Here is a 10,000-nt window from a genome sequence, read left to right as displayed (position 1 = left end):
TGTTGCGCAAAGACGGAGGGCCGTTGGAAACTAGTCTGTCCTGAGAGCCGGGCACGGGTACAAGCGGGGCTGCTGGCTCCCAGAGTACGATTTCAGCAAAACACCAAAGAGTTTGAAAAGTACAACAAAAGACTTTGTCAAAATTGTTCCAAGTCTCGCACACCGGTCATTTTGTGACTTTCCAAGTGCTCTTTTCAAAGGTCTCTTTCCTGAGATTGAGCACCTTTCAGCAAAGCATCACTTTTCGGGCGCTTTCAAAGTGTACCCGCTGTCGTAAAAATGTTCTGAAAATCGTGTTCCCGAAAATCTCCGGGCACCCCGCCAACCCCCAAGGACAGAAATGACAAGTGTCAAGTTGGCGGGGCGTCGGGCCACCTGCTGCCGGCCATGAGCATCCAAATCCCCGCAAAAGGGGCATTTTCATTTCTTCATCGGGACTTCCGGCAATTTCCAAGGTTCAACTCATTAACGTTGTTCGCAGACACTTGCCAGAAAATGCAAGTGGCCACTTTGCCGGGCCGACTCGCTTGCCCAAGCGGGAAACCATCAACCGAAGGCCCGGTAAGGCGGCCGAATCTGACCTCATAGACTTCCACACAACGGGACTTTTGACTTTCCCGGCCGCGGGTGGCCTCCACCCGGCCTCAGCCATCAGCCCTGCCTGCCTCCAGCCGCCTTCTGGTTAATGAGTTATCCAGCCTGGCACTTCGGTTGCGCCAGCGAGACCAAGTCTCGGCTTTGGTTAATGATTTGAGCCGAACCGACCTGCCCCCCGCCCCCCCCGGGCTGAACTCGGGCAGGTCTGCCGATTTCCCGACTCCTTTCGGGGCCTAATCGGGTCGCGCGAGCCGCCTGGCGCGATCGGGGACCATGCCCCGGCCTCTGCCAGGCCTCGGGCAGCCGCTTTTGAAGCCCGACCAAAAACCCGAAAAATGGGCAAAAAGGGAATAAATTCCCGCCCAAAAAGGGTGAATAGTCGGTTGGGCGGCAGCCCTGGTCGGTCTCTGCAGACCTGGAGGCTCGAGACGTTTGTTTGGAAAACTCACCAAGTCTCGATTCTGCCACCTCCTACCTCTGTGCAGATACCCCGCCAACCCCCAAGGACAGAAATGACAAGTGTCAAGTTGGCGGGGCGTCGGGCCACCTGCTGCCGGCCATGAGCATCCAAATCCCCGCAAAAGGGGCATTTTCATTTCTTCATCGGGACTTCCGACAATTGCCGAGGTTCAACTCATTAACGTTGTTCGCAGACACTTGCCAGAAAATGCAAGTGGCCACTTTGCCGGGCCGACTCGCTTGCCCAAGCGGGAAACCATCAACCGAAGGCCCGGTAAGGCGGCCGAATCTGACCTCATAGACTTCCACACAACGGGACTTTTGACTTTCCCGGCCGCGGGTGGCCTCCACCCGGCCTCAGCCATCAGCCCTGCCTGCCTCCAGCCGCCTTCTGGTTAATGAGTTATCCAGCCTGGCACTTCGGTTGCGCCAGCGAGACCAAGTCTCGGCTTTGGTTAATGATTTGAGCCGAACCGACCTGCCCCCCGCCACCGCGGGCTGAACTCGGCAAGGTCTGCCGATTTCCCGACTCCTTTCGGGGCCTAATCGGGTCGCGCGAGCCGCCTGGCGCGATCGGGGCCCATGCCCCGGCCTCTGCCAGGCCTCGGGCAGCCGCTTTTGAAGCCCGACCAAAAACCCGAAAAATGGGCAAAAAGGGAATAAATTCCCGCCCAAAAAGGGTGAATAGTCGGTTGGGCGGCAGCCCTGGTCGGTCTCTGCAGACCTGGAGGCTCGAGACGTTTGTTTGGAAAACTCACCAAGTCTCGATTCTGCCACCTCCTACCTCTGTGCAGATACCCCGCCAACCCCCAAGGACAGAAATGACAAGTGTCAAGTTGGCGGGGCGTCGGGCCACCTGCTGCCGGCCATGAGCATCCAAATCCCCGCAAAAGGGGCATTTTCATTTCTTCATCGGGACTTCCGACAATTGCCGAGGTTCAACTCATTAACGTTGTTCGCAGACACTTGCCAGAAAATGCAAGTGGCCACTTTGCCGGGCCGACTCGCTTGCCCAAGCGGGAAACCATCAACCGAAGGCCCGGTAAGGCGGCCGAATCTGACCTCATAGACTTCCACACAACGGGACTTTTGACTTTCCCGGCCGCGGGTGGCCTCCACCCGGCCTCAGCCATCAGCCCTGCCTGCCTCCAGCCGCCTTCTGGTTAATGAGTTATCCAGCCTGGCACTTCGGTTGCGCCAGCGAGACCAAGTCTCGGCTTTGGTTAATGATTTGAGCCGAACCGACCTGCCCCCCGCCCCCCCCGGGCTGAACTCGGGCAGGTCTGCCGATTTCCCGACTCCTTTCGGGGCCTAATCGGGTCGCGCGAGCCGCCTGGCGCGATCGGGGACCATGCCCCGGCCTCTGCCAGGCCTCGGGCAGCCGCTTTTGAAGCCCGACCAAAAACCCGAAAAATGGGCAAAAAGGGAATAAATTCCCGCCCAAAAAGGGTGAATAGTCGGTTGGGCGGCAGCCCTGGTCGGTCTCTGCAGACCTGGAGGCTCGAGACGTTTGTTTGGAAAACTCACCAAGTCTCGATTCTGCCACCTCCTACCTCTGTGCAGATACCCCGCCAACCCCCAAGGACAGAAATGACAAGTGTCAAGTTGGCGGGGCGTCGGGCCACCTGCTGCCGGCCATGAGCATCCAAATCCCCGCAAAAGGGGCATTTTCATTTCTTCATCGGGACTTCCGACAATTGCCGAGGTTCAACTCATTAACGTTGTTCGCAGACACTTGCCAGAAAATGCAAGTGGCCACTTTGCCGGGCCGACTCGCTTGCCCAAGCGGGAAACCATCAACCGCAGGCCCGGTAAGGCGGCCGAATCTCACCTCATAGACTTCCACACAACGGGACTTTTGACTTTCCCGGCCGCGGGTGGCCTCCACCCGGCCTCAGCCATCAGCCCTGCCTGCCTCCAGCCGCCTTCTGGTTAATGAGTTATCCAGCCTGGCACTTCGGTTGCGCCAGCGAGACCAAGTCTCGGCTTTGGTTAATGATTTGAGCCGAACCGACCTGCCCCCCGCCCCCCCCGGGCTGAACTCGGGCAGGTCTGCCGATTTCCCGACTCCTTTCGGGGCCTAATCGGGTCGCGCGAGCCGCCTGGCGCGATCGGGGACCATGCCCCGGCCTCTGCCAGGCCTCGGGCAGCCGCTTTTGAAGCCCGACCAAAAACCCGAAAAATGGGCAAAAAGGGAATAAATTCCCGCCCAAAAAGGGTGAATAGTCGGTTGGGCGGCAGCCCTGGTCGGTCTCTGCAGACCTGGAGGCTCGAGACGTTTGTTTGGAAAACTCACCAAGTCTCGATTCTGCCACCTCCTACCTCTGTGCAGATACCCCGCCAACCCCCAAGGACAGAAATGACAAGTGTCAAGTTGGCGGGGCGTCGGGCCACCTGCTGCCGGCCATGAGCATCCAAATCCCCGCAAAAGGGGCATTTTCATTTCTTCATCGGGACTTCCGGCAATTTCCGAGGTTCAACTCATTAACGTTGTTCGCAGACACTTGCCAGAAAATGCAAGTGGCCACTTTGCCGGGCCGACTCGCTTGCCCAAGCGGGAAACCATCAACCGAAGGCCCGGTAAGGCGGCCGAATCTGACCTCATAGACTTCCACACAACGGGACTTTTGACTTTCCCGGCCGCGGGTGGCCTCCACCCGGCCTCAGCCATCAGCCCTGCCTGCCTCCAGCCGCCTTCTGGTTAATGAGTTATCCAGCCTGGCACTTCGGTTGCGCCAGCGAGACCAAGTCTCGGCTTTGGTTAATGATTTGAGCCGAACCGACCTGCCCCCCGCCACCGCGGGCTGAACTCGGCAAGGTCTGCCGATTTCCCGACTCCTTTCGGGGCCTAATCGGGTCGCGCGAGCCGCCTGGCGCGATCGGGGCCCATGCCCCGGCCTCTGCCAGGCCTCGGGCAGCCGCTTTTGAAGCCCGACCAAAAACCCGAAAAATGGGCAAAAAGGGAATAAATTCCCGCCCAAAAAGGGTGAATAGTCGGTTGGGCGGCAGCCCTGGTCGGTCTCTGCAGACCTGGAGGCTCGAGACGTTTGTTTGGAAAACTCACCAAGTCTCGATTCTGCCACCTCCTACCTCTGTGCAGATACCCCGCCAACCCCCAAGGACAGAAATGACAAGTGTCAAGTTGGCGGGGCGTCGGGCCACCTGCTGCCGGCCATGAGCATCCAAATCCCCGCAAAAGGGGCATTTTCATTTCTTCATCGGGACTTCCGGCAATTTCCGAGGTTCAACTCATTAACGTTGTTCGCAGACACTTGCCAGAAAATGCAAGTGGCCACTTTGCCGGGCCGACTCGCTTGCCCAAGCGGGAAACCATCAACCGAAGGCCCGGTAAGGCGGCCGAATCTGACCTCATAGACTTCCACACAACGGGACTTTTGACTTTCCCGGCCGCGGGTGGCCTCCACCCGGCCTCAGCCATCAGCCCTGCCTGCCTCCAGCCGCCTTCTGGTTAATGAGTTATCCAGCCTGGCACTTCGGTTGCGCCAGCGAGACCAAGTCTCGGCTTTGGTTAATGATTTGAGCCGAACCGACCTGCCCCCCGCCCCCCCCGGGCTGAACTCGGCAAGGTCTGCCGATTTCCCGACTCCTTTCGGGGCCTAATCGGGTCGCGCGAGCCGCCTGGCGCGATCGGGGACCATGCCCCGGCCTCTGCCAGGCCTCGGGCAGCCGCTTTTGAAGCCCGACCAAAAACCCGAAAAATGGGCAAAAAGGGAATAAATTCCCGCCCAAAAAGGGTGAATAGTCGGTTGGGCGGCAGCCCTGGTCGGTCTCTGCAGACCTGGAGGCTCGAGACGTTTGTTTGGAAAACTCACCAAGTCTCGATTCTGCCACCTCCTACCTCTGTGCAGATACCCCGCCAACCCCCAAGGACAGAAATGACAAGTGTCAAGTTGGCGGGGCGTCGGGCCACCTGCTGCCGGCCATGAGCATCCAAATCCCCGCAAAAGGGGCATTTTCATTTCTTCATCGGGACTTCCGACAATTGCCGAGGTTCAACTCATTAACGTTGTTCGCAGACACTTGCCAGAAAATGCAAGTGGCCACTTTGCCGGGCCGACTCGCTTGCCCAAGCGGGAAACCATCAACCGAAGGCCCGGTAAGGCGGCCGAATCTGACCTCATAGACTTCCACACAACGGGACTTTTGACTTTCCCGGCCGCGGGTGGCCTCCACCCGGCCTCAGCCATCAGCCCTGCCTGCCTCCAGCCGCCTTCTGGTTAATGAGTTATCCAGCCTGGCACTTCGGTTGCGCCAGCGAGACCAAGTCTCGGCTTTGGTTAATGATTTGAGCCGAACCGACCTGCCCCCCGCCACCGCGGGCTGAACTCGGCAAGGTCTGCCGATTTCCCGACTCCTTTCGGGGCCTAATCGGGTCGCGCGAGCCGCCTGGCGCGATCGGGGCCCATGCCCCGGCCTCTGCCAGGCCTCGGGCAGCCGCTTTTGAAGCCCGACCAAAAACCCGAAAAATGGGCAAAAAGGGAATAAATTCCCGCCCAAAAAGGGTGAATAGTCGGTTGGGCGGCAGCCCTGGTCGGTCTCTGCAGACCTGGAGGCTCGAGACGTTTGTTTGGAAAACTCACCAAGTCTCGATTCTGCCACCTCCTACCTCTGTGCAGATACCCCGCCAACCCCCAAGGACAGAAATGACAAGTGTCAAGTTGGCGGGGCGTCGGGCCACCTGCTGCCGGCCATGAGCATCCAAATCCCCGCAAAAGGGGCATTTTCATTTCTTCATCGGGACTTCCGGCAATTTCCAAGGTTCAACTCATTAACGTTGTTCGCAGACACTTGCCAGAAAATGCAAGTGGCCACTTTGCCGGGCCGACTCGCTTGCCCAAGCGGGAAACCATCAACCGAAGGCCCGGTAAGGCGGCCGAATCTGACCTCATAGACTTCCACACAACGGGACTTTTGACTTTCCCGGCCGCGGGTGGCCTCCACCCGGCCTCAGCCATCAGCCCTGCCTGCCTCCAGCCGCCTTCTGGTTAATGAGTTATCCAGCCTGGCACTTCGGTTGCGCCAGCGAGACCAAGTCTCGGCTTTGGTTAATGATTTGAGCCGAACCGACCTGCCCCCCGCCCCCCCCGGGCTGAACTCGGGCAGGTCTGCCGATTTCCCGACTCCTTTCGGGGCCTAATCGGGTCGCGCGAGCCGCCTGGCGCGATCGGGGACCATGCCCCGGCCTCTGCCAGGCCTCGGGCAGCCGCTTTTGAAGCCCGACCAAAAACCCGAAAAATGGGCAAAAAGGGAATAAATTCCCGCCCAAAAAGGGTGAATAGTCGGTTGGGCGGCAGCCCTGGTCGGTCTCTGCAGACCTGGAGGCTCGAGACGTTTGTTTGGAAAACTCACCAAGTCTCGATTCTGCCACCTCCTACCTCTGTGCAGATACCCCGCCAACCCCCAAGGACAGAAATGACAAGTGTCAAGTTGGCGGGGCGTCGGGCCACCTGCTGCCGGCCATGAGCATCCAAATCGCCGCAAAAGGGGCATTTTCATTTCTTCATCGGGACTTCCGACAATTGCCGAGGTTCAACTCATTAACGTTGTTCGCAGACACTTGCCAGAAAATGCAAGTGGCCACTTTGCCGGGCCGACTCGCTTGCCCAAGCGGGAAACCATCAACCGCAGGCCCGGTAAGGCGGCCGAATCTGACCTCATAGACTTCCACACAACGGGACTTTTGACTTTCCCGGCCGCGGGTGGCCTCCACCCGGCCTCAGCCATCAGCCCTGCCTGCCTCCAGCCGCCTTCTGGTTAATGAGTTATCCAGCCTGGCACTTCGGTTGCGCCAGCGAGACCAAGTCTCGGCTTTGGTTAATGATTTGAGCCGAACCGACCTGCCCCCCGCCCCCCCCGGGCTGAACTCGGGCAGGTCTGCCGATTTCCCGACTCCTTTCGGGGCCTAATCGGGTCGCGCGAGCCGCCTGGCGCGATCGGGGACCATGCCCCGGCCTCTGCCAGGCCTCGGGCAGCCGCTTTTGAAGCCCGACCAAAAACCCGAAAAATGGGCAAAAAGGGAATAAATTCCCGCCCAAAAAGGGTGAATAGTCGGTTGGGCGGCAGCCCTGGTCGGTCTCTGCAGACCTGGAGGCTCGAGACGTTTGTTTGGAAAACTCACCAAGTCTCGATTCTGCCACCTCCTACCTCTGTGCAGATACCCCGCCAACCCCCAAGGACAGAAATGACAAGTGTCAAGTTGGCGGGGCGTCGGGCCACCTGCTGCCGGCCATGAGCATCCAAATCCCCGCAAAAGGGGCATTTTCATTTCTTCATCGGGACTTCCGGCAATTTCCGAGGTTCAACTCATTAACGTTGTTCGCAGACACTTGCCAGAAAATGCAAGTGGCCACTTTGCCGGGCCGACTCGCTTGCCCAAGCGGGAAACCATCAACCGAAGGCCCGGTAAGGCGGCCGAATCTGACCTCATAGACTTCCACACAACGGGACTTTTGACTTTCCCGGCCGCGGGTGGCCTCCACCCGGCCTCAGCCATCAGCCCTGCCTGCCTCCAGCCGCCTTCTGGTTAATGAGTTATCCAGCCTGGCACTTCGGTTGCGCCAGCGAGACCAAGTCTCGGCTTTGGTTAATGATTTGAGCCGAACCGACCTGCCCCCCGCCCCCGCGGGCTGAACTCGGCAAGGTCTGCCGATTTCCCGACTCCTTTCGGGGCCTAATCGGGTCGCGCGAGCCGCCTGGCGCGATCGGGGACCATGCCCCGGCACCTGCCAGGCCTCGGGCAGCCGCTTTTGAAGCCCGACCAAAAACCCGAAAAATGGGCAAAAAGGGAATAAATTCCCGCCCAAAAAGGGTGAATAGTCGGTTGGGCGGCAGCCCTGGTCGGTCTCTGCAGACCTGGAGGCTCGAGACGTTTGTTTGGAAAACTCACCAAGTCTCGATTCTGCCACCTCCTACCTCTGTGCAGATACCCCGCCAACCCCCAAGGACAGAAATGACAAGTGTCAAGTTGGCGGGGCGTCGGGCCACCTGCTGCCGGCCATGAGCATCCAAATCCCCGCAAAAGGGGCATTTTCATTTCTTCATCGGGACTTCCGACAATTGCCGAGGTTCAACTCATTAACGTTGTTCGCAGACACTTGCCAGAAAATGCAAGTGGCCACTTTGCCGGGCCGACTCGCTTGCCCAAGCGGGAAACCATCAACCGCAGGCCCGGTAAGGCGGCCGAATCTGACCTCATAGACTTCCACACAACGGGACTTTTGACTTTCCCGGCCGCGGGTGGCCTCCACCCGGCCTCAGCCATCAGCCCTGCCTGCCTCCAGCCGCCTTCTGGTTAATGAGTTATCCAGCCTGGCACTTCGGTTGCGCCAGCGAGACCAAGTCTCGGCTTTGGTTAATGATTTGAGCCGAACCGACCTGCCCCCCGCCTCCCCCGGGCTGAACTCGGGCAGGTCTGCCGATTTCCCGACTCCTTTCGGGGCCTAATCGGGTCGCGCGAGCCGCCTGGCGCGACCGGGGACATGCCCCGGCCTCTGCCAGGCCTCGGGCTGCCGTTTTTGAAGCCCGACCAAAAACCCGAAAAATGGACAAAAATGGAAAAAATTCCCGCCCAAAAAGGGTGAATAGTCGGTTGGGCGGCAGCCCTGGTCGGTCTCTGCAGACCTGGAGGCTCGAGACGTGACTTTGGAAAACTCACCAATTCTCGATCAGCCACCTCCTACCTCTGTGCAGGTACCCCGCCAACCCCCAAGGACAGAAATGACAAGTGTCAAGTTGGCGGGACGGATTTGACTTCGGTCGCCGAGCCCTGGAACTAATTTCCCGCAAACGGCTTCGGATTTAGCTCCATCCAGACTTCCGGGACGAAACTTGACAGGCCGTATCTCCGCACTCCCGGAGCGCAGCCGCACCGTTCCGGCACCCATCGACGCGGCTGGCCGAGCCCGAGCGAACGCACCCCACGGCGGACGGCTAGGCCTTTCCGATTTTTTCACCCTTTTTCCCGAAAAGATTCCAACTGGCAGGGACATTCGCCCGACGGCTTAAAGACATGCCCTTCTGCCACACTAACGTCCCCGCCTTCGTTTGGCTATGTTGGCTTCGTCATTTCCGTCTTTTATTAAAGATACCATCTTAACACGCCGGTTAACCATTTGCCAGAGTTTTCGGTTAATGGTTTGCCACCTTCAACCCATTTGGTTAACCATTTGCCGCCGACAATTTTCAGTTCATCAGTTGCCACATTCAGACTTTCTTCTCCGGTTGCATTTCGCGGACTTCCAGCGCGCTCGGCTTCGGGTCGGCCCGCAGGAATGTGGTAGCGTTCGATGCCGCTTGCCTTCCTCTTCCTCGCGCCGCGCACCCGACGAGCACAGCTGGCCCACCAGCGGAGATAGCCGTCGGAAAGCGGTCTCCAGCCAACGGCTGCACCTCCGCCGGCCAAAGAGCCGGCCGCACGCCGTCGCTGGCCTCCGGTGCGACCCGTCCGGCCGCAGCGGACGCTCTTTACCCGCGCCAGTTGCCACGTTGCGTCGTCATGTTACTGCCCAAAGACTGCAGCGGATGCCGGTTGCCCGGCGGGCCAAGCGGCCTAGCGACGCCGTGCCTCGTCCATGCGGGAGCGGGCTGACACCGCCGCCTGCGGCGTCGCCGCCGCTTTCCAACGAGGTATGGCCGACAGCGGTCCGACACGGGACGGCGGAGAGATCCGCATTTCGGCCCCGGCCGCATCAGACAGCCAGAACTGGCCGACCGAAGTTTTCCACCCGCCGGCTGGCCGATCAAGCCCGCTTCCGAAGAAAGGCGCTCGGCTTGCAGGCCGCTCCGCCATTCAGCATCCCTGGCTGCCCGGCACAGGTTACAAGATGCACCCCCAATGACGCAGCAGACCATTGTCGCTCAAGCAGCTTCATGCCGCCAGCCCAACAACAACGGCGACCAGCACCACCACGACCAGCAGCAAATT

The sequence above is a fragment of the Pristiophorus japonicus genome, unplaced genomic scaffold (genome assembly GCF_044704955.1).
Source record: "Pristiophorus japonicus isolate sPriJap1 unplaced genomic scaffold, sPriJap1.hap1 HAP1_SCAFFOLD_821, whole genome shotgun sequence".
In the NCBI taxonomy this organism is placed as follows: Eukaryota; Metazoa; Chordata; class Chondrichthyes; family Pristiophoridae; genus Pristiophorus; species Pristiophorus japonicus.
This window is presented reverse-complemented; position numbering follows the sequence as displayed.